Below are 24,158 nucleotides of genomic sequence, written 5' to 3'. Positions count from 1 at the left end.
TTTATCTCTCATACCAAAAGTAATTTTAGCTAAGGAAAAGCAGGATTAAACTTTCATAACGAGGTACATTTATCTTGTTTTTCTTTTCTCTCTCCTCTTTCCCTCCTGCCCCCACCCCGCCTTGACCCCAGGTAAATATGAGCCAAAGTGAAGCCAAGATTAAATATCAGGAGTTGGTATCAGACCTGAGGAGATGCTACTTTCTGGCCCTCTGCCAGCCGCACAACTTCAATATTTTTCCATACCCCCTTAGAACATTATTATCTCCTCAGATGAGAAAAGCCTCCGGACTCTGCTCTCTCTCCATATTGTCCTCTACTGAAATGAAAGGAGGAATTATAATTCAGAGAAAGGCTCCCACAGAGAAAAGGAAGACAAAGATTAAATCGGCGATACAACTTTGACATGCCTTCAGTTCCTGAAAGGTCTTTTTAAAACAGTCTCATCAGGAACAGTTTGGCCACCACCTGGGAGGGGTTCTCAAGTCCTCCTTTAGGGAGTTGGGAGGAGGAGAGACATGGGAAGGCACCTTGGGGATGGGCCAAAGACTTCTTGTATTGCTAGTAAAGAGAGGCAAGGACCTCTGGGCGGGCCGGCCGGCACAGCGGACTGACTGCTAACTTGGGAAGGTATCCCTCTCCCTGCCTCACATCCCAGAGGCATCCTGTCCGGACAGGCCTCTCTCTGAGCTGCTCACCACCCTGGGTAACCCTGCTTAATGCCGCAGGCGCCTTTCCGTTCTCCTGCAACCAGACAGGGGCCCAGAGGTCCTATTGGCAATAGGACTCTACCAGTTGTGGTCTCTGGGTAGTGACAGCTGGTAGTTTCTAATATATCTCATCTATTTTTTTCTTGTCTTAAAAAAAATCACAAAAACCACTGTTTAGAGCCAAGTCTGATTTTCAGGAGCCCCCTCTAGTGGAGATAACCTGCTACTTCAGTCTCCCAGTTCAGCCCAGAGGGAACCTTCCTCGCTTGCCTGGGAAAACTGGTAAGAGCGCCCTTCTGCTTGGAAGGGTCTTTTCCACTTGTTTTCGGTTTTAGCTCTTAGCTCTTTCTGCCTTGTTCAGTGTTCAGTCTCTCTGCCTTCACCTCCCCTTTCTGTCACCCTGCTCCTCTCTGTTTATCTGTGGCTGTCTCTACATCATGACTTGGGTCTTTCCATGTGTGCCCTGCCTCCAGCATCTTGGTCTGCATCTTTGGTTCATCTGCCATTTTTTCTCCGCTGAAGTTCAGGATATCAGGTCTGATGAGCTGGAAATGCTTCGACAAGGCCTTTGGTAGAGTGGCCTAATCTCAGAAGGCCAAAAGAGGGACCCACAGGCCAGCTCCACAGTGAGAAACAAACACTAGGGGAACTGAGTGTTCCTGGAGGAGAATGGGACTTTGGCAAAAACTCCCTTCCCCACCCCCATCCCCCAAGCAAACCTGGGTGTCCTGGGGTGATGCCTATGTTTGAAGTGGTCTAGAACCTGAGCTTAGAGTTCCTGTGCTGAAGTCCAGAGTGAAACCAGCTCCAGTTCTCCCTACTGCCTGCCCTGCCTGCTTCCTGGCCCCTGACACGCACCCTGCCATGAAGACAACTGGCAACGCCAGGGTAAAGGGACAGCTGGCAGGGGGTGGGAAGAGGGAGAAAAAAGGGTAAGTGCGAGCCAGGACTGCACCTGGGGCTGAAGCTGGCAAGGGGAGACAGCATGAACACTCTGCTGGGGCAAGAGAGACACAGGAAACACTCGCTGCTGGTCCTCTAGGTTTCTGAGAGACATCCTAGCCCGAGTGAGGATGTGACGAGGCAGGGCAGGGGGTTAATGGTTAACCAACTGTGAGAGCAGGGTACTTTTGTACTGCTCAGGCCTAAGCCTTTTCTTTCGGTTCCCCCCTCTCTCCCCATGCTTTATTTACACTCTTACCCAGTAGGGACCCTGCTCCTGACAAAGAACTTTCTCGCCTCTATTTCTGCCCTCAGTTCCAGATGGAATAGTGTAGAGCTAGATAAAGAAGTTCCATATGCCCCATGCCAGTGAATGCCCCCCCCAGTGCCTAAGGGCTAAGCCCAAGAGAAATGGGGGGGGTCTCCATTCTGACTATCCACCCCTCCCTTGGAACCAGCTGTTTGACCCTGGGAAGAACTGCCTTTCTTTCTGTCTCCACAGGGCTCACCTTTAGAAATGACCAAAAAGAAGTGGACACACACCCACCCTCATTTACTCTAATCGGGCATGAAATCTTTGTAACTAAGTGAAAAAACTGTTTCCCATAAGGGAATCGGTTCCATTCATCATTGTTTGAACTGAGCATATGTGCAGGGGGGAAACAGAATATTCCCATATAATGAATTCATAGCAGACTGCCCCTGGGTGAGGGTGGTCGTGATGGGGGGGACTGCACATGAGCTGTAAAACTACAGCACCCCAAAGCTTGTTTCAGCGTTTCCCTGTGGACGGTCCTGAATTATTTGTAGTTAACAGACTGTAACACAATGCTCCAGTCTCCTTATGATCAGAATGGGGGTGTAGTAGGGGGTGGAGGTGAGGGGCTTGGCTCAGACTTCCTTGCCTCTCTATTTGCTATGATGGACAGAAGTATATTGGGCCCCAGTCTGTGTGTCGGGGGACAGCTGTGTGGCAACACTGAGAGACAGCTGGGGGTCGGGGGGTGTTGTTGCTGGAGACAGAAATAGCCTCTCCCACCCCAAACCCTGTATCTTGGGGAGGCAGCCATAGAAAAGGAGGCAGGAGAGAGACTCTAAAACCCCCAAACAGTGACAATTCCAGAACCATAAATATTTCATAGTACCTGAACAGGCGGGTTCAGACTGCTGCCGGCTGCTGCCCTGTATATTTAACTGTCACTGGTTTCCCGTCCCACTCGTGTGTGTTTTCTTGTAACATGCCCATGAAATAAAGATTAACAGAATCATCAGAAACGTCTGTAGATGGAAAAGAGGCCTAAGGGAGAAGTAGCTGTTCTTGGAGGGTTTTCCTTTCAGCCTCATTTTGAGCACAAACTCCACTAAAACGGATGGTGAACTTTTACATTTCCCACATCTGCAGCTTTTGATGGTCAAGAGGTTGGAGGGTGAATGTTCGCTGGTGCTTTGGGGACAGGGGTAGGTGTTCAGGCCAGCTGTGACAGGGGCCACCAAGCTTGTCGTGACATGGTTTCTTCCAGGCAATGGACATGCCGCACTACCATTTACTCTTCATTTAGATCTAATCTGAAAGGCCAGCCAGCCTCCTGCCCTGCTCCAATCCAGGCTGCAGGAAACCCTGGTTCTTATGTCCTGTCAGAGGAGAGGACCAAGTGGGACTCTCTTGCCGCAGCTGGGGTCCCTGGGCAGACGAGACTTTCTGGGACTTTGCCAGGCAGGTCAGATCTTGCTGCTCCCCAGCACCCCCTCCACTGCACATCGCTCCAAATGCCATCTCCATTTAAGTGCTTCGGGAGCCCATCTGCCCCATCCTAATGCAATTTGCAGAGGACAGTGAGGGAGCGGTGAGAGCAGTCTGCACTGCCCTCCCTTTATTAGTGGGACCCTGAAGAGAGTCAGCTGGGGGGGGGGCGGTGAATGAAAGGAACACTGGCAAAGAGAGCAAGTTCCAGGATGAGGAAGGGTTGGAGTGAAAGACAGAGATGCCAGGTCAAAGAAGGGAAGAGAAAAGCAGCCTGGCTAAAGTAGCCTGACAGAGGCACTCTCAGTTTCCTAGGTTGCCTCCCCTCTCTCCTCACTCCTCAACCCTTAACACCCAGGCCAAGGAGAGATCACAGGCAATTAGTTCACATGGTGCTTTGTGAGGTGAAGGGGGAAGTTCTCTCTTCTAGCCAAGAGGTCAGACACAGGAGAGAGGGCTGCTAGCAACTCCAGGAGCTTTCCAGGATGAGCGCACAAAACTCATGCATTTTGATCAGGAAGGGCTGTATTCGTCCAGCCAAAGCTACCTCTTCCCGTTGCTCTCTCACTCCGTTGAAGGCCCCAGAATCCACAGTCTGCCCAGAGGGAAGAGGGAAGTTTCAAGGTCTGAGAAAGAAGCCCAGGGGGCAGGAGTGGGTGGAGTGGGCTTACCAACATGTCAGGAGGGGAGAGCTGAAGCTGACTCTGCTCCCTAAATGTCCAGCTCAGAGCAGACACTCAGAAATCTCCTTCACTATGCTTGAGAACACAAGGAAGGGAATGAATGGGTCCCCCAAATGTCTGCAGGTTCCTACAAGCTGCTGAGCCCCCCAGCCCCTCAAGCTCCAGCTGGCAGCCCCAGTCCCTCAGACCGTTGTGCCCTCAGTCTCTTGCACAGCCACTGCTGGTGTGTCACTAGGTCCCCACAGGAGACCTGCCCGTATTTCCAATGCCCACCTCAGGGGGCTTTCATTCCAGACTCTTAACTGACCTAGAACCCCTAATCTTTTACCTTCCCCCTATTATCTCTATCCCTCCGAACCTGAGTTTGAATGGGCAGCTCCTCCTAGGGCAAGGGTCATGCCAAATAGGTAGACGTTCCTCTGGCCTCTGAAATGACAGTTCTGGTGCCTCTCTCTCTGGCCATCCAGCCCCATGATTAACGTTTAGAGACTACCTGTAGGATGGATCAAAAGGGCTGGAATTTCCTAAGACCCCCACATCACTTGTGGGGTGGGGCAAGAAGGGGCCCACAGAGCAGCCTCTTGTACCCTGAGCAAGCTTCCACTTCAGTTCCCACCCCTCTCCTGCTGCTCTAAACCTGCTGCACACAACCGGGTGTGTGACCACGGGACGGACAGAGGAGGCAGGGAGCACCTCTCCCATTCAGCGCCTTGGAACGGCTCCCTGAGCCCGTGGAACCCGCGCGTTATTCCTCTTTTATTCCTAAGTCCCGGGAATCCCAAGAAATAGCCAGTGGCCACCAGGGACTCCGGCACTGGAGGGAACGCCCCCAAACCGAGCTCTGGCCACGGTGGCCCCAGACTCTTTTGCTCGTGCCACAGACGCCCGCGTTGGGCTCTAGCTCTCGGGACAGCCCCGCCGCTCAAATGCTCTCCAAAGCCGCAGAGCGCCGGCAGGTGCGCGGGGGAGGCGCGCCGCCCAGCGCCGCCGCCGGCGGCAGCCAGCGGCTTGGAAGCCGGTGGCGGGCGGAGAAGCCGGGTTGGGCAGGGGATCCGAGTCCGCCCGTGAAAGTGGCCGAGCCCGCGCGAGGACTCGCCGCTCGCAGCCGAGCCCGGGAATCAGGGGCCAGGACCCGGGAGGGCAGCCTGGGAGCCGGAGGAGCCGCGGCGGGGAGTGCGGGTGTCTGGGGAGAGGGCGGAGGGAGCCGGCGAGCAGAGCGCAGCTTACCCAGCTCGGAGACGTCCGTCTGTCTTCCAGTCTTCGGTCCGTCAGCCTCGGCCGCCGGCTGCCGAGGGCGGCGCGCTGCCCCTCTCGCGGCCCACAGCTCGTAATCACGGGTAGAACCACATCCACATGGAGTCGAAATTCATTAAAATCCACGTCAAGCCACCAGCCACTTATCTGTATTCCTAAAGTGGCCCCTCGGTCTCCGGTCCGCGCGCCCCTCCGTCCCTACCGCCCCGCAGCAGCCCCACCGGGCGCTTGTCGCCGGCTTGCGGGGGGATCTAGGAGACACTGAGGGGGCGCAAGGGGGTGGCTGGCGGTGTCTCTCCTGGGGAAGCGGCAGAGCCCCGGCTGTCTTCAGATTTTTCCAGCGCGACTTTCCGGGCTCCTCTGACATCAGCAATCTCGGCGCTTCCTTCCCTTCTCTCTCCCGGTTCGCTCACAGTCCCATTTCCTCCGGGAACCGGGTTTCTCAGTCTATGGGGAGGTCTGCTGCGCTCGCGCTCCCCTGCTCCAGAGGGCTCCCTTCCGATCGCGCGCCCTCTCGGCAGAATTCCCAGCAACTGCGCCCAGCCGCCCTCCCGCTCCAGACTGGCGAGGACGCCGCTCCTCCTGGCAGCTCCGGCTCCCGCGGTGGCGGCCGTAGCCAGGCTCTCCACGCCGGCCTCCCTCCCTATATTACCAGGCAGCTCATTATCATAGAGGCCGCGCGCCTTAACCCCCTCCCTGCCGGGCGCGCCCGCCGCGCAGGGGCCGCGCCCGCAGCTGGCACCGCCCGCCGCCGCCAGCCCCCCCCCCCCGTCCCCTCCCCCGCCTTCCCCGACTTCCTCCTTCGCCAGCTGTCAACAAAGAAGAAGCACGTTTAGCTTCGGGAGGCCGCCCCCCTGCCCTCCCCACGCCCAGCGCAGCCCGGACCCACCGGCCACCTTAAGTGGCAAGGGGGCACGAAAATCTTCTGGGGCCTGGGAATTGGGATGCAGGCCTGGCCAGTCCAGCTGGCTTAGCCTGGGTGCGGGGAGAGCTCAGGACCTACGCAGTGGGGGACGTGGGCTCCCCCACCCATGGCATCACCTGTCACCGCGCACAGCCTGCACACCTCACTCTTCATCTTTAATTCGAGTGTGGGGTGAGTGGGGTGAAACCGGCCTTGCCTGACGAGGTTGACACGGGTCTCTGAATCCGTGGGAGTAAATTTCTTCTGCTGGTGAATTTCAGAAAGCCAACAAGCTGTCAAATGAGATTTGAAGTTGTAATTAATTATTTTCATAACGCAAAGATGAGCCTTGCTCGGAATCTCAAGCTTCCAGCTCAGTTAGGGATACCGGGCCTCTGGCAAGCGAAGAAGGACCAGAAGGGAGCTTTCTATATCCAGACTCAGGGAGCCCGCCCGGCAGGGGAATCAGAGATGTGGCTGTAAAATAACTTATTTTAATAATCTAACGTGAGAGGTTTCTGGATCCGGATGGCCATGCCTCGGTGCCCTTGCGACCATTGATTAAACACTATAAAGAGTCTCGGTATCTCGGTAGCCTATGGACGTGGCTTTCCGAAAGGGGCCTGCAAACCAGACCCCAGCCAGCTCGCAAGATCTGCGTAGTCCCTGTTGGAGATTAGTGCGCGGAGAGTTTACTCTACGCGTCCAAGTATTCTGATAAACTTCCTCTACTGCCCTCTCCTGGCCACAGTCTTCAGTGATAAAAAAAAAAAAAAAAAAAAAAAAAAACAGGAAAAAATTTACTCCTGAAACCTTGAAGGGAGTCACAAGAAATTCTCAGAGCAGTAGGGTCCAGAAAGAAAGAGGAGGCGGGGGGGGGGGGGGAGAGAAAGAGAGAGAGAGAAGAGGAAAGAAAGAAAAATTTAGACTCATCCATTATCTTGCATAATCGCCCATTCAATACAGAATCTGGGGAAATTTCAGCTTTACTTCATCTACAGAAATTATCTAATTCTTCGAGAGTTATTTCTTCATAATAATCAGTTGAAATTTGTCTCCCTGGGACTTTCACGGGCTATTCCTGGTTGTGTCCTGTGGAGCCACAAAGAACTGAAGCTGTGTTTACTGATCCACACCCGGTCTTTTCTTTGAACTTCTTTAGCATTTATTGTTGGCACCCCTCAATGCAATTGTCATAAGTTACCCTATATTATTGTTAGTTTTTTTATAAGTAGATCTTGTCTTTCCACACAGACAGTTTAGTCTACCTTCTTAGTTCTGGGTAGACCAGATCTAAACCACAACTTGTTAAGAAAGATGATGTGAAGAAGGTGCTAGAAGCTTTTGGAACAACATTCTCCTATTTGTATGATCCTGGAACATCAGTCTGGCCAGCTGCACCTAAGATGGCCAGCGGTCCGGTTGGAAGTATCGAGGTGATAAAGCTGGAAACTGACAATTGGGTCCTCTGGGTCTAAATCAAATCTGTGTGACCCTGCCATAGGTCACATCTCTACTCCACGCCTCAATTTAATTGTGTCTCTGGAAGATTATAGTACAATTTAAATGCTTAAATTGCATGAATGCAATTGTGTGAATAACCATCCTATGGTCCAAAAATAAATCCTGAATGAAGAGCAAGAGAGGGTAAAATGAAACAGATTCCTTCACTTCTGCCATCCCTCACTCTTAGCCTTCCCTTCCCTCCTGAATAAAGGAAGAGAACAAGCCAGGGAGGAAGAGAAGACAGGTAGCAGGACACATTGCAGGCAGCATGGCAGTGACACAAGGTCACCGAGTTCCTCTATCGCCACTGAGCAGGCTCTGAGATCAAAGTCCTGTGAGATCATGGCAATGCTTGTGGTCAAAAGCCAACGAAAAGAACCCTGACCTGTCTAATGGGAGGTACACTGAATGAAGTACCCTTAACATCTCTGGGCCTTAGTTTGTCCATCTGTAAGATGGGAATGTCTCCATCAATCTTCAGACAATTAAGGGAATTAAAATAGACATATTCTATAGTGTTAGAAGAATTAAGGGTATCATTAAAATGGAAATTATTTGTTCATATTTTTAGTTCTAATAGGCTAGAGAAAATATGGATCTTATTACTTAAGCACATAATTACAACAGTACATCATGACAATAAAGAAAAGAACAAGGTTCATGGTTGATGTTTAGATATAGCATCCTCCTAGGCAATGGCAATGTACACGAGCCTTGGCCTTCAAGGGGCTCAGATGTCCTCATTTCTTCCTCTACTGGCTATCAACTCATTCATTTATTTACTCCACCAGTGTTATTTATTAAAAGTGAATCTATTAAATGTCTGCCTTCAATGAAATTATATATGGTACATAATTATCCCTTCCACATGCTTTTACTTTTTTAAGAAAAACATACTAATGCCCTGGCTGATGTAGCTCAGTGGGTTGAGTGCAGGCTGTGAACCAAAGGGTCATAGTTCGATTCCCAGTCAGGGCATATGCCTGGGTTGTGGGCCTGGTCCCCAGTGGGAGCCATGTGAGAGGCAACCACACATTGATGTTTATCCCCCTCTCTTTCTCCTTCCTTTCCCCTCTCTCTAAAGAAAAAAAAGGAAAACATGCTAATAAGCAAGCAGGTTCTCTCCCTCTAGGCTTGTCTGTGTCTTCCCGGGATTCGAGTTTTTTGGTGTCTGTCTGAACTTTGATGTTCTCTTCTCCATCCCGTCCAACTGATGTCAAACTGCAGCCCTTGGGGCACTCACCAACTTTTGCACAGTGACTGACAGACTATCCTCATTTCCATTAGGAGGGACAGCCACAGCCCAGTCCAGTCCTGGGAAACTTGTGGGCATATAATAAATATTTATTGGATGGATGGATGGACAGGAATATGTTTGTCTTATTGGGTTGGCCAAAAAGTTTGTTTTTTCTTGTAAGCTGGCTCTAGTAGCACTTAGTTGTCTTTAACTTCATTTGAAACAATTTTGTTAGATTGTGTTGACAGCTGTCATACCAGTGTACATTTAAAAAAATCACAACTGGTGAATTTTTTGTGTAGCCACTTTAATATTGAAGGTGGAAGAAAATATGCCACATTTTTGGCATATTATGCTTTATTATTTCAAGAATGGTAAAAACACAACTTCAATGCAAACAAAGATTTGTGTTGTGTGTGGAGATTGTGCTGTGTTGGATCAAATGTGTCAAATGTGTTTTGTGAAGTTTTTTGCTGCATATTTCTTGCTGGATGATGCTCCATGGCTGGGTAGACCAGTTGAAGTTGATAACGATTGAATTGAGACATTTATTCAAAACAATCAACTTTATACCACATGAGAGATGGCTGACAGACAAGGATTGTCCAGAAAAAGTCCAGCCATTGTTAATATTATGAGAACAGTTTGCATGATGTAACCCAGCAGCCAAGGAGAGTGGACTGGAATGTGCATGTGTGAACAATGACAACTTCACTGTACTAGTCTGTGAGAGCAATAGATACCGTTGAGCGAGCATGTGTACTGTGTGGCCATCACACTCCCAATGACAGAGAATGTAGAGCAATGGATGTGCACCAGGCTTTGCGTTAAGCTTGAACATCCCTCCATGGAAACTGTTCGGATGATTCAGGAGGCCACAGCCATGGGCAACTGGTGATTGGCAGCTGCATCATGACAATGCGCCTGCTCATGCATCATGTCTCATGCAGAGTTTTTTGGCAAAACATCAAATCACCCAAGTGACTCAGCCCCCCTATAGCTCATATTTGGCACCCTTTGACTTTTGGCTTTTCCAAAAACTAAAATCACTTTTGAAAGGGAAAGGAATTCAGACTGCCAATGAGATTCAGGAAAATACAACAGAGCAGCTGATGGTGATTGGGAGAACTGCGTGAGGTCCCAAGATGCCTACTTTGAAAGGGGACCGAGGTGTGATTGTCCTATGTACAATGTTTCTTTGATCTTGAATCTTCTTCAATAAATGCCTCTATTTTTCATGGTACATGGCTGGATACCTTCTGGACAGACCTTGTACTCAAAATATTCAAATCAATAAAGTTATTGATGGAAATGAAAAATGTGTCTTTCATTTTACAGAAAAAAATAGGGATTTTTTTGGCCAACCCAACACAAAAATCATTATTTGGGGGAAAGTCCTCAAAAACTCAGCAGGGCTCTTCTCCACCCCAAACTCCCCACCTCCACCAGTCACAGTGCTCCTGGAACTTATTCTTACAGTCACCTGTGGCCCCCAGGCCTCAGGTCTCTTCTTCACTTGTCACTAGATGGGTGGGTGGCTGGGGGAAGAGGATAGAAGTGGGAGAGAACAGGGCAACAGCATTCTGGAATGGAGCTGAATTTTCCCTGGGAGAAATGAGTATGAATTTCTCCTGCAGGGGGCAAGTTTGGCTGAGCAGGCCTCCTCAGGCCCTTGGAAGCAAGCCTGAGACTTTGGGGAGAATAGGCCCCAATGGGCAGCTGGCCGATGCCAGGGTGAGTCCTCTCTCTGTCACAGCAGTAGCTCCAGCCCCACAAATAGATGCCCGTACGGGTAGCCCCTTGGATCACAAGAGATATTTTTGGTGCTGGAAACTGGCCACATTCTGGCAGGCTTTCAGCATTAACTCTGCTTGCTTAGGGTGGGGGGGAGATGGCAAGCCATCAGTGCTCAGCATGGGAATGCTGTCTGTGAGTGTGTGCATATATTTAGGGTGCCTGGAGCAGAATGGGGGCTGGGCTTGGGAGACTATGTGCCTGGACCTGTGGCCTGGAGGCCAGTGGGCTGGCCAGTGTCAGCGTGTGATCTCTGAAGGAGAGATCTCTGTTCCCAGACTGGCATCTGGCTCTCGGAGCTGAGACCGCGGATGCCCCGACCAACTGGATCAATCCCCGCTCTGAATTGCACATCATCTTTCACTTGCCCTGACCCTGAGATTGCCCCTCTCCCATTCCATACTTCTCCTCCTCCCAGCAGACACTGTCGGGCCCCTGCGGTGCAGAAGCAGCAGTCTCCTTACCCCCCACATTGTTCGAACAAAGGGATTCCTCTGACGGGCCAGACAGCACTGTGTGGGCCAAGTCCCGTGAATGGAAGGGAGAGCTGCTGGGATGCCAGCGTGGCGGGCCTCAGCCTGGGCGAGGGGGACAGGGGCCCGGGCACACACAGCAACAGAGCACCTGCTCCAGAATCCTCGGCACCATTCATAAAGACGTCCCCTCTTCTCTCCTCCCCACTCAGCCCTTCACAAATCCCACTTCGCTCTGTACTATAAACAGTGACGAGCCTGTTAAGGCTCCAAATCCAACAAGGCAGGATTTTATTCCTTTCTTGCTAAACCTCCCAGAAGTGGAGCTTATGTCTGGATACCTCTCCCTCTTTCCCTAACACTCCTCCCTCTCTCCATCCATCTAGAATATTGCTCTGGAAGAAGGATAGTTGCTGTGAGGCCCAGCTAACCACAGCTCTAAACCTACTTAAATTTAGGGTCCCTGGAACAATTGCAAGAATCCTGCAGTACAAAGTAAGGTGGGGACAGGGGAGGGGCTCTGGACTCAAATGGGCTTCAGACAAGGACAGTGAGGGCTGAGTGAAGGCTTATGACTTTTGTCTCTGCTCTATGCATAGCAGTGGGGGTCTGAAAAAGGGTCTTCTCCCCTTATTTTTTGAAAAAGAGATTTCCAAAATGAAGACATCACCCATTTGGTCATATAATCCCTGGCTAAGTCTCTTAGTTTCCTCATCTATAAAGTGGAAATAACATTCTTTGCCTTGCAGACTCTGTTTCCCAAAAATCAAATAAGATACTGGCTGGGAATTGGAAAGTATCATATGATTCACGGGGGTGTTGTTTTATCATCTACAAGTTTCTGCCAGAGCCAAACCCACTTTTCCACTGCTGTCACTTCAGTTCATTCTTTGGTTCAGTTTTCAAAGAAAAGTGGTTGACTCATTAGATATACTCTTTGCATCAGGGGTGGCCACATCATTTCCTCGTCACTTCAGGGTCCCTCTTTCTCCGCCATGCCTCTGCTGGAAAAGGCTACAGGCCCAAAAAGACTCTGTCCAGTTTCCTTCCCATATGGACTCACACAGCACGTACACGCTGGAGCTGGCTCTCCTCGCCAGGCAGTTGATGTGCACACCTCCCCCTCCCAGGCAGGCAGAGAGGAAGAGGAGTGCCCATGATGCCTTGGAGAACACCCTTCTACTGAACAATAATTATAGCGGCATGGGCCCTTGTTGCCTGAGATGTATTATGAAGATGCATAACACACTTCTGAGATGCAGTTTTGGGGTCGGTAGCCCTCACCAGCTAGGAAGCCCCATCCGTGAGTTTGTGGCTTCAATGGCTCAGCCTGGTTTGGATGACAGTTGCTCTCAGAGCTTCTGCTCAGGCTGGGCTCCCAGCTTTCTGAGTACTCAGTGCGTCACGGGCAGGCCTACCCAGGGCCATCGAGGGCCGGAGTGAGAAAGACAGGATAAAGATGGTCCAGTTTATTCCTTTGAGATCAGAAAACTTTTAGAACTGGTAGAAAAGAATAATTCTGTCCAGGTTTCTTCCTTTAAATAAAATGATGCTTTCTCTTCTGTGCTTATACTTATCATAACAATGGTAAGTACTAGAAATTATGGGGTGCCCACCTTGTTTCAATTGCAGTGGTTAGTGGTAGACCAATATGCTGCCTAATCCTTACCAGTATAATCTTACAAGGGAAGTGTTATCGCCCCATCTTGCAGATACAGAAACTGATGAGCAGAAAGTCAAGTGACTGGTCCCAAGATCACCCTAGTACAAGTGGTATGGTCAGAATTTGAAATGAAGTTTATCTGACCTCACATCCATTTTCTCTAGTTTTTACCTTCTTCTGAAGGAGGAGAAAGTGATGACAAGGGGGAGTCCATGCTTGGAATGCCAGGAAATGGTAGGAAAGAGACTCATCCTTCTCCTTAGCACTCACCCAGCTGTTGGCCTGCAGCCCCTGCATCAGGAGGGCCCCCCAGACACATCCGTGTCCAGCAAAGCCTCCCTGAGCTTCTCACTGAGGGTCAGGGGTGTCATTTTCTCTTACAAAGGAGCGCATGTTGCAGTCGTTATCATGATCGTTATAAGCAATCATACTATTGAGCTCAGTTCTCATCTACTTTGCAGGGTGTATGTGTTTAACATGGAGAGTTGGCCCAAAGAAAAAAGTTGCCAACCATGCAGATCTCCACCAGCTCATGTCACTTCTGCCCTGCACAGTGCCACATACCACATATGTGACCACCCCTGCCTTCCCAAATTAATGGGATAATTGGGTGCAACGTGCCCTATCCTTTAAAGACAGCATGCCAGCCGGTATATGTGAAGGTCCACAGGGAGCAGAGTGAGCAAAACGCCAGTGTCTGCCATCTCCCTGATTGCATTGGTGCCCTACAAACCCCAACAGAATTGAACTTACATCTCCTCCTAATTAGTGGAGAAAAAAAGGACAAGAATGATGGCAGAAGAATCTCTTCTTGTTTCTGACTGCAGACTCTTCAGGGACAGAATGTTAAGCTCTCACTAGCCCCAACGCCTCTTTTCTGACTGATATCTGGAGTCCCTAATATAGTGCCAGGCTCTCTCTGGGCCTGGAGCCCTCTGAGATGAGAGTGACGAGCAGAGGTTGGTTGGTAGGGATAGCTAGACAGGCTGCTGAGGCTGTGCAGAGCACAGGGTTGGGAGTGGGGGGCAGTCTGGGAGCCCTCAAACCAGACAGGTGGGGGCTGGTCGGGAGTCCCGGGGAGTGAGTGAGGCCTTGCCCAGAGAGGGGTTGCCAGAGAGTAGAGTCCATTGCCCCGTGCAAAAACAAATAATCACAGTGCTGAAATAAATCAAACACCCTGACGTCCAGGTGCAAACCCAGTGCCTGCTTCGATGCTGTGAATTTAGGGCAGGGTGTGAAAGACTTAGGTCTAAAAAGAAACTCCAGAAATGGCCCAAGCTCTTGGCAGGCAGGAATCGACTGCGTCATCACCAACATCATGAAACAATTAATGGCAACAAGAAAAAAAAACACTTTCATATTGTTTTTTGTACTTTGAGTTTTGAATTCCTAGAAAGAAATGTCCATACTTTCCCTTCAAAGTCAGTTCGGTGTTGAGTTCATTATTGTTCCTTTTGTGAACTGCTTTCTTGCTGCACGTTCAGGGTCATACAGGAGATGGGAAGAAAAGATCGGCGAGAGAAATTCTGTTTCTGTCTTTCTTTTCTGACTTTTTTCCTCTTTCTCTGGGGTCACAGTATGGTTTTTCTAAAATGGCTTCGATTCACTCAGAATCCACCTTTCAATGAGAAAACTGATATTTGCATCCAAACACAAAGGTTGGAACCCCCAGCTTGGGTGTCAGGAGACCTGGTTCCTAATCCTGCCGCTGCTGTTCCCTGGCCTGGCACAAGTCGCCTCCCCTCTTTTCGGCTCTGGCTTCCCCATCTGTAAAAAGTAGAAATCACGCCGGATCCTCCCCTCTCTCCCAGCACAGCCGTACGGTCCCCTCTCCAATCCTCTCCTTGGAGAATGGAGGAAGGACATTGGACACACACACACACACACACACACACCCTTAAAAAAATCGACGCGGAGTACGGTCCAGGGACAGAGCAGAGATTTCGCCTTTAAATGGTCTCGAGTTGGATGATTGCTCTCTCTTTGCTTCCTTCGATAAACTCTTTTGTTCAGGGTTCCGATGTTACGAATCTTTCTGAGTCATGGGTGGCTCCTGCCCCTTCCATCCATTCGGCTGACAATATGTCCGGATATTTCAAAGGCCAAAAGTCGGGATGATCGGGTATTGGATATTTACCTTCTCTCTTCTTTTCCCACCCACCTCGCTCACTAGCCTCCTCTCTTTCTCGTGGAATTCCTATTCTGCATTGTTCCACAAGGGCCTGGGGTGAGGGCAGACCCCAGTGCTTGCTACTGGCCACGGTGCCTGAGGCACAGATGCTGGGCTCCGGAAGAAGAAAAAAGAGCAGAAAGGCTTCTGCGGCCTCTCGAGGACGTCGACACCCCCTGGTGGAACGACGGGGAACTGTCCTGGTTTCAGAAAACCTGGGCCTTCGGAACTGGCGGCAAGCGGTACCTTGTCTCCGCAGTTTTCAATGGGGCTAATAATTATTACCTTGGGTTAATCACGACAATGGAAGAACTGCAAGGCATTATTTTGAAATGATTAGCTTCATTCAGTGATGACATATGACGGCAAAGGGGAAACCTCAGCGCCGAGGAGTCCCTGTGTTTTTAGTTCCATTTTCATTCCTAAAAGGGCCCTGTCAGAGTAGTTTCCTCTTCCGCCCACTACACCTCGCCATTATTTACAATATCTTCTTGAGAGAATAAAACAAAGCCGGACCCCTCCTCCTCCCTGCCCCGCCCGCTCCCCTCCCCGCCCCCACCATCAACTGTGTCTCTTTTCTGGAGTTTGGCAAACACAGCTACTTCCTCCTGCTGTGCTTTCAGTGGAGCTGAAATGAATGTGGCTCTAGTTATTTTTTCCCTTAATCATTCTTTTTCTTTTTTGCTGGAGAGCATTTTCACGAAGCACAATCACAGAGGAACAGAATGTCCTCATGTTTGGGTGAGCAGCATGCATTCCTTTTCTTTTTTCTTTCCTTGAATAAAAATAACACCCATAACCATAATATCAGAGGACTTAAAGGCCGTCATTCAAGGTTTTTCATAATCTTGCCTTGCCCTCTGCACTCGATTTCATTTCTGACAACCCCTGCCCACCCACCTCAGACATGGGTTCCCTCCCAGTCCTTGCGCCTGTTACTCCTGCATTCTGGAACGTGGCATTGCCCTTCTTCCTTTCCCACAGCCTGAACCAGCTTTAGGACTTTCTGAAGACTCATCTCTTTTACGGTATCTTTTTTACAGTCTTGGCTAAGGGTACTTTATGGTCATACTGTGTTTAAGAATTTGTGAACTTGTTGCTATCCATGGTAAGCTTGGCAGAGAGAAGTCACTTCGTAAATATTTGCTGAATTACCTTTACTAGTGGCATCTGCATTTTTTAACCCATTTCTGAGCTGAGAGTTTCAGTAATGTGTGGATCACACGTCCAGGAAGCAGCAGAGAAGACACTGGAATTCAGGTGTTTTAATTCCAAGTCCAAGGTCCTTCCCATTCTGCTGTGCTGCCTTCTTATTTCAATCCCTTCTAACTCCCCTTGTTATTCATCAGGGTGCTTACCTTGAGCACATCATTGTTCTCATCAGATTGCAGATTCTTCATGGGCAGGGACCATGTCTTCTGTTTCTCTTGTACTATACATTGGAAATAAAAGTTACTTATCAATCTCATGTAACTCCAACTTTTCTCGAGCCCATCAAAACTGGCTAAAACATTATGGAACCAAACTTTGGAAGGTCTTGGTTTGGACACGGTCAGACTGTGGACCTGGACCGGCAAACACACGTAATCCTGTCTAAGGCTGACACCAGGAGCCACCCAACTCTGCCCTGCTGACCTGGGACTCTTTGATACAGGAGGATGGTGACACCGGGAATGTCAGGAGGCCAAACATCTCCTTGGAGACATTAAAGCTATCTCCAGTTTCCTACCAGTTGTACCTTCAGGGACAGTGACTAGCACCTCTAGCCTTCTTGAAACAAAGTACTATCTTTTCATTCCTGTTGATTGATAAGCTGAGAAAAGACCCTTTGACAGAAGAATGTGCCAAATTGCTTTGCAGTTTTTATATCCACCTCATCACAGGACCGATGAATCACCTCTGTGCTTTTGGTGAGCTTCAAACTCAAACCAATTCTCACTTCTTTTTAGCACACTAACATTTAACAGTTAATATTAATAATTAATGTAATAATATGTACAGCAAGTTACCATTGGCAACATTTCTGTGGGCATTCGAAGCAGATACAGACTAAAAAAATTGCGGGTTCAATTGTAGCCACTAAGGAGATAGGGTTCAGAGTGGGTTTGATTCCTGACTCTGCCACTGAGTCATCCGTGGCCTCAGCAAAGTTATTTAACCTCTTGCTGACTTCAGTCTCCTCAATGGAACAATAGGAAAAGAATGTGCATATCACAGTGTTGTTATGAGAATCAAATGAGTCTCATAAGCCACGGTATCTGGCACAAGAAAAATTGCCCCTTACAGGACCGTTATTCTGTGATAGCCCCTGTCTGTCACTAACTGGTGGTGTGGCCTTGGGGAAGTCAGGTCACCTCCTTTCCTCCTCTGTAAAGCAGGGAGCATTGGATCCTGATACATTTCCTTCTTCAGAACAACACAAAAAGAAAGTTTTCTAAAGAGGAGACAGAGGTTTAGAGAGTCAGTATTTTGCCCAAGGGGATGCAGCAGATAAATGGAGAAGTGGGTTCAAAGCAAGATCTACTGAGTCTGGCCTGATGCACCGTTCATGGAAACACAGGGGCTCTCCTACAAGTCTCTGGATGGATCCTTGTCTTTTAACATGCACCATCTTCACTTTTGGCCATGGTTTCCCTGGAGGATGGCAATGGTGTCTGCCCCGAGAACGCTGGTGTTGCTCCAGGACCATCTGTCTCAGGTAATTCAGACTAAAGAACACAGCGATCTTGAGACTGAGGCCACTCTGCTTTGTCCCCCATCTCCTCCTCCTGCTGCAGCCCTGGGAGATTTCATCTCTAATGGCATTAGCGTGTGCTGTCTGCATGCTGATTGGATTATCTTAATTGTTTGGGATTGAATGGCACTCCTGAGTCAGGAATCCTTCTTCTTGACAGCCCTGGGGACTGGGGTCTGGTTCCTGTCCCCTAGATTGAGCACAAAGTGTGCAGCTGTTTCTCACAGGAGGACAAGGAAGGGAGCACGTGGGTAAGAGTGTGTAGTATGAACCCTTTCCTAAGGAGAGGAGAGTCCAGCTGAGGCTCTGTCTGCAGGATCTACAATGGCTTTTACAGTTCCCTACATCTCAGTTACAGACCTGCTTTTCTCTCTCTCATGATAGGATGGTATGGAAATCAGCTCAGAAAGATGCTTCTGTATTAACTCTCAACAAAGAAACCTCCACAAATTTAGGACTGCAGCCTATTGCAGTTGCAAGAGACCCTGCACGCCACTTAGTCTCACCCTGTATTAATTTTATATGGCTGCTATAACAAAGGACCACAAACTGAGGGGGTATAAAACGACTGTCTGTTTTCTTAGAGGGTTTCACTGGGGCTGTGCTCTTCCTGAAGGCCCTAGGAGAGGATCTTTCATGCCTCTTCTAGCTTCTGGTCATTGTCCATAATGTTTGGTGTTCTTTAGTTGGCAGATGCATCACTCCAATTTTTGCCTCTTCACATGGTCATCTCCTTATGTGTGTTTGTGTGTTCACATGGCTTTCTTATAAGGACACTGATCATTGGATGTGGGCCTACCTTATTCCAGTATGGCCTCCTCTTGATTACATCTGCAAAACTATTTCCAAATAAGGTCACATTCTGAGGCACCAGAGTTTAGGACTTGATCATATCTTTTTGGGGACACAATTCAACCCCACTGCATTCTCTATAAAAATATGTCCTATATCAACTCAGTCAGTGGTCTTTTTTAATTTCTTTGTTATCCATCCGGTAAGGCACTTACTGTAACAGGGTGCAGCCAAGGTGGGGGGCCCAAATAGGGATGTGTAATGAACTCCAGACCTCAGTGTCCAGGAAATATTAGAAAAACATACATATAGGATGTCCTCATCCCACAAGTCTGAGCTGTGGGATGGGATGCATGGAGCAGGGCCATTGAGATTTGTTTTGAATAGCAACAGTTTTGCGGATGACCTCTAGAGCAGTCATTTAACATATCTATAACCTTTAACTGGTTTCACAGATACATTAAATAGCTGTGGCCATGCTTTGAGCCAGGGGGATGGGAGTGACTTCCACCCATGGTGTAACTGGGAAGCAACTCTCCTTTGTTACAGAGCCTGTGTAGGAGCTTGGAGTCCACACCTGCCTGGACTTACTATGGCAGCCCAGTAAAGCTGGAAGAATACAGGAATGCTGGCAGCTGTGGCCAATTGTGGGAAAAGTAGAAAATGGTGTGGCAGAGAAAGATTGGCACTGGGATTTAAACTCAGGAGCAGCAGCCCTGTGTGGGTTTTTTTGGGACCACATGGCTTGGGCAGAAATGAACCATGGACTTCTATTTCTTTTTCTGAGATACAATACCCTGAACTGGGCAGAGGGGGAAGGAAGGACTGTGCATTTGTGGGTGTTCTAAAGGACTTTGGAGTCTCAATTGAAGACATTAAGTCATTACTCTTAAGTTTGTATAACTGTTTAAATTAATAATTCCTTTCCTTTTCACCAATCTCTAGCATTGAGAGACATCCTTCCCTGGAGGCGGAAAAGGTGAACCTAGTAAGGGGACACCCTCAAAGCACAAGGGTGGGTCCATGCAGTAATAGTATATCATTTGCACCCCCCTGGGTCTGTCCTGTAACATTATCATCTTGCAACTTTTAAGAGGTCTAGAGCATATTACCGATACTCCTGCCACCTGTTACAGTTTTACAGTACTTTTAGCCTTGAAGATTCTTAAATTCTAGTCTAAATTTTCCTTTCATGCTTCAGTTGAGTGAAAGCAATGATTTCCACAAAAGCCTTGGACAGAAGGCTCTACAACTAACCTCCTTTTTAATGGCAATATTGTGAGCATCTGGGAGGCTCCTATCCCACATCTAGTTTTGTGTGCATCCCAGTGAGAAAAAAAGACCCAGAATTATCACACACACACACAAAAAAAATACTCATGATTAGCATTGCTATGAGACTTTTGCCTTCAAAGACCTTTGGCCCCCTTCTCTGGCACACATTCAAGTTCAACAGCATACTTGCCTACCCCCTGTCATTTCCTACATTCCCTACAACCTCATCCTTGTGGCTCGAATACTTCCTTTGCTTTGACTCACACTGTGGAAGCCAGGGAGGCCAGAGTGAGTTTGGGGGAGTCCGTTGAGATAGACGATTGTATTAGCGCGCACGCGTGTGTGTGCACACTGCCTGTGACTGAAAAAAGATCTGTTGGGTTGAACTGATGCATCTGATTACTGTGATGACTCCCCCCTTAGAGCTTTCCAAAATAGCCAAGTGGACCACCTCCAGTTTTTGTCTTTGGTTCAAACTCTGGCCAGGAGACAGAGAATGGTGAGGATTATGTACATTGGCACAATGGAAGAAAAACCTAAGCCTCATTTCTATAGAGCTCAGCCTCCATCTCTTTTCTCCAGGACACAAACTAGACTATCTCTTGTCTATAGAGCCCTGGGGATAAAAGTGAAAAGGCAGACTTAGAGGAAGCCAACTGTGAGGGTCCTTCTGGGGGCCCCATTCCCAGCCATCTCCCCCTCCCCCCACTGCCTCTTTTCACTGCTAGATAATCAAGAAAAAGCAAATGAGAGAGCTCATTTAAAGTTATTATAGGAGGAGGACATAATCCTTTCTCAGCCCACTCTCCCCTCTTCCTCTCAGCTCACTTTGGATGTACTTCCTGAATACAGATCTAGCAATGGCTTTTGTCACTAAAGCTTAGACAAGTGGAGTAGGGTCTGATTCTTGCCTTTTCATAGTTGCAGAAATGTGACATTAGGCTGAGACTAGATGTCAACAACTCTAACTTAGCATCATTCCAACCACCTGCTTCAATGCATTGGCTGTGAGCTGTGGTGGTACAAGAGCAGATGAGCCTGTGCAGCAAGGAAAGTCAAAAGTCTGATCAATCAGGAAAGTGCCTCAGATTCTAGTGTAGTCCTGCCTTTAACTGCCTTGCTGATCCAGGCCACAGGTATCTCACCTTAGGGATTGAATTAAATCCCTAAAACCCCTCTGGCTCTCAAGTCCTGCCTGTGGAGGGCCAGGAATATTTGTGTCATCTCTACCCTTGAGTGATCCTAGGACTGGTGAAAGGAAGCAGCAGCTTGCTATAGTGACAGAGCTCTGGGCCAGAAGATCACACAGCCAGCTTCATTCTAGGTGTTGACACACTGTGTGACCTTAACAAGTAATCAACCTTTATATGCAACCAGTTTTCTCTCAAAGACATAAACCCAGTCTCCCCAGTTCTTTATGAAAATCATCATGGCAAATGAAAGGACGAGCCAAGTTTTCCTTTTGGCGTTGCCGACACAGAATCACTGCATCTCAAACAGCAGAGGGGAGACCATGAGGAACCATTGACTGCAAGTGCTATTTCTGCTCCACCTGGGCTTTTACACAGAGTGGCTGCTGGTCAATGGCTGTCACACTGTGTAATTGAGTCATGCCTTATTATTTAATTAAGGTTCTCAGTGATCACTTCTGGAGATTCTGATTCAAGGGGTCTTGGGTTAGAACTTTGCAGCCTATACTTTTAAAAAACTGAAATGGCTGGATCAGTACTTTGGGTGCTTATCCAGGGCAAAGAGGCACTGATTTGTGCATTCAATTTAACAAGTTTTCATTGAGGTTGTGTCTGTATGGGAGGTAAAAAGTATGTAAGGGCTGGTCTGGTCCTGGCTTTCAAGGAAAGCCTAGCAGTTTTTGCTACCATGGGAGGCAGAAGTGAATGCACTGAACTGTAATCAGATAAAACTCAGACACCAGACGATTAAAGCAGAGAAGTGAACAATCCGAATGGAGACTCTGAACCATCCATGTGACCATACCGGTACATTGTCAGGCCAGATACACTTCTGGCAGTAATTAACTTGATGAGTATTCTATTTTTGGTGCTGAGGCCTAGAGAAGTAATATTGGAGCCGAGCCTTGAAAAATGAGGAGAGTACAGATATAGGTTTGTATTTTCTTAAAGTAATTATAGCAGGATGAGCCAATGAAGAATAAATTGCAAAAGCAACATTTTTTACTTTCAAAAAAAGAGAGGGAATAGAGTGGAGAAGACCATGATAAGCATGAAACTTCTTTGAATATACCATATTTTACTGATTTGTCCTTGGAACTATGTAAATATTTTTACAAAATTTTAAAACAAAATACAACAAAGTGGTTTCTAAAAATTTAGAAACTAGAATTTTAAAAATAGTGAATGTAACTGTATATCTATTTGGAGCAAAACCACAAAAGAAAGTATTTTAAATAACTTTAAAAAACCCAAATATGTACTTTTTATATTCCTAACAGGATATACCCTAAGAACAAAAATAAATAGAAGATGAAACAGACCTTAAGCTATTTTTAGCAATCATATTGTTTGTGGTAGTGTTGATATTGTTATTCTGAAGTTGTAGTATACAGCAGGTCCTTACTTAATGTCGTTGATAGAACTCCTGCATAGGCTTATTGATATAAATAAGAGTTAAGTTCTCATGGTATCTCATTAATGTTACAACAAAATGATGTTGAATAAAAGGATGTTATTTGAGGATCTACTATATTTTTGAGGATCTGCTAGACATGTGTTGTATATGATGAGTTATATAAATGTTACTGAGAACAGGAATTTTTATTCTAGGAGAAGAAACATAGATGTGAAATTGACAAGGTGAAGAAAAACCTGTGATCCTGCATTTGTATTGGAAATATCATAATGAACTCATGATCCATATTATTTTTTAAATATATGTTTATGGGCTCTATCTCTTGAAAAGACCTAAAAATAATGAACAATTTGTAGCACCGAGTACCCCTAGCTCCCAGATTATGTTTTCTAAATACCATTTTTGTCCTAAAACACAAGATTTCTTAAAGAAATGTCTGATTCCAGATTCAGGCAGGAGACATACAAGATGAGTCTGGAAAATCTTATCATACTAGAATGAAGACTAGATTTCAACTCCTACTGGTATCATGCCAAAAGGACTCAGGAGCTGGCTGGGCTAGATTCTGGCTGACCAGAGATGGGGGACTGTAAGTACCAGAAAGGATAATAACTACAAAGGACTGACATTTACCACCAATATAGTCACATCTGTGAATCCATCATAATACTTCTATTGGTCACTGAAGGAAGTATCATTATTTTGAAACTGATAAATATTGAATACAGGGAAAAATCAAACATTTATTCCGCTTTTATATATGGTCTATATTTCAGAGCTATCTAATAGATGAGGGGCAGTTTCTCTTTACTGAAGTCTTAGAGCTAACAAATACAAAAGGAATCATATAATTAGAATATCATCGTTTTGCAGCCCCTAATTAGGGTTGCTGGATTTAGCAAATAAAAACATAGGGCCCTGAGTTAAATATAAATTTCAGATTAAAACCAAATAATTCTCTGTGTAAATATATTTGGTATATTCTTACACAAGATAATTGTTATTTTTTTAACCTGAAATTCAAATGTAACTGGACATTCTGTGTTTTATTTGGCAACCTGACAATGAGTTAATAAATTTGGACAATGATTATTGATACTGCTAACATCACAACAAAAGAACCAACCAGATATTGTTGATGTCCTGCTAGAAATACTTACCATGACCCATGAAGTTGTCCCATCAAATTACTGAAACTCTATCACTCGATCCTGCAAATCTGTCAATTTGTAAGAAATGCAGAGGGACAGAGGAACATATTAAATGATGTTCAATCAACAAAATGCAGACAGTCAGAAACATCATTCAACAAATGATATAATTTCAGGAGAAAAAAGTTGCAAGGAGAAAGATAGTAAAAAATAATTGAAGGGGAAACTACAAATTAAAGAAATTTGAATCTTAAGAAGCCAATGTGTGCACCTTTAAAAATTATTTTTTTAAAGATTTTATTTATTTACTTTTAGAAAGGAAGGGAGGGAGAAAGAGAAACAATGATGTGTGATTGCTTTGCATGCCCCCTACTGGGGACCTGGCCCCCCACCCAGGCATGTACCCTGACTGGGAATCAGACCATGACTCTTTGCCTTGCAGTCCTGTGCTCAATCCACTGAGCCACACCAGCCAGGACTGGACCTTTTCTATTATATACCTATATATAAAATATCTAACAGA

The 24,158-nt window shown here is 47.2% G+C and overlaps 1 protein-coding gene across 2 annotated transcripts in view; it reads right to left on the bottom strand.

Annotated features, from left to right (window-relative positions):
- Nucleotides 1-5,967, bottom strand: part of PLXNA2 (plexin A2) — a 204,293-nt gene extending 198,326 nt beyond the window's left edge. For both annotated transcript variants that reach the window (XM_037156975.2, XM_053667982.1), the window contains exon 1: nucleotides 5,303-5,967. The gene's annotated coding sequence lies outside the window, so the exon portion shown is untranslated. The remainder of the gene's footprint in view (nucleotides 1-5,302) is intronic.
- Between the last annotated feature and the right edge of the window lie 18,191 nt (nucleotides 5,968-24,158).

This window comes from Artibeus jamaicensis, unplaced genomic scaffold (assembly GCF_021234435.1).
Source record: "Artibeus jamaicensis isolate MK-2021 breed Jamaican fruit bat unplaced genomic scaffold, CSHL_Jam_final contig_475, whole genome shotgun sequence".
Classification (NCBI taxonomy): Eukaryota; Metazoa; Chordata; class Mammalia; order Chiroptera; family Phyllostomidae; genus Artibeus; species Artibeus jamaicensis.
This window is presented reverse-complemented; position numbering and strand designations above follow the sequence as displayed.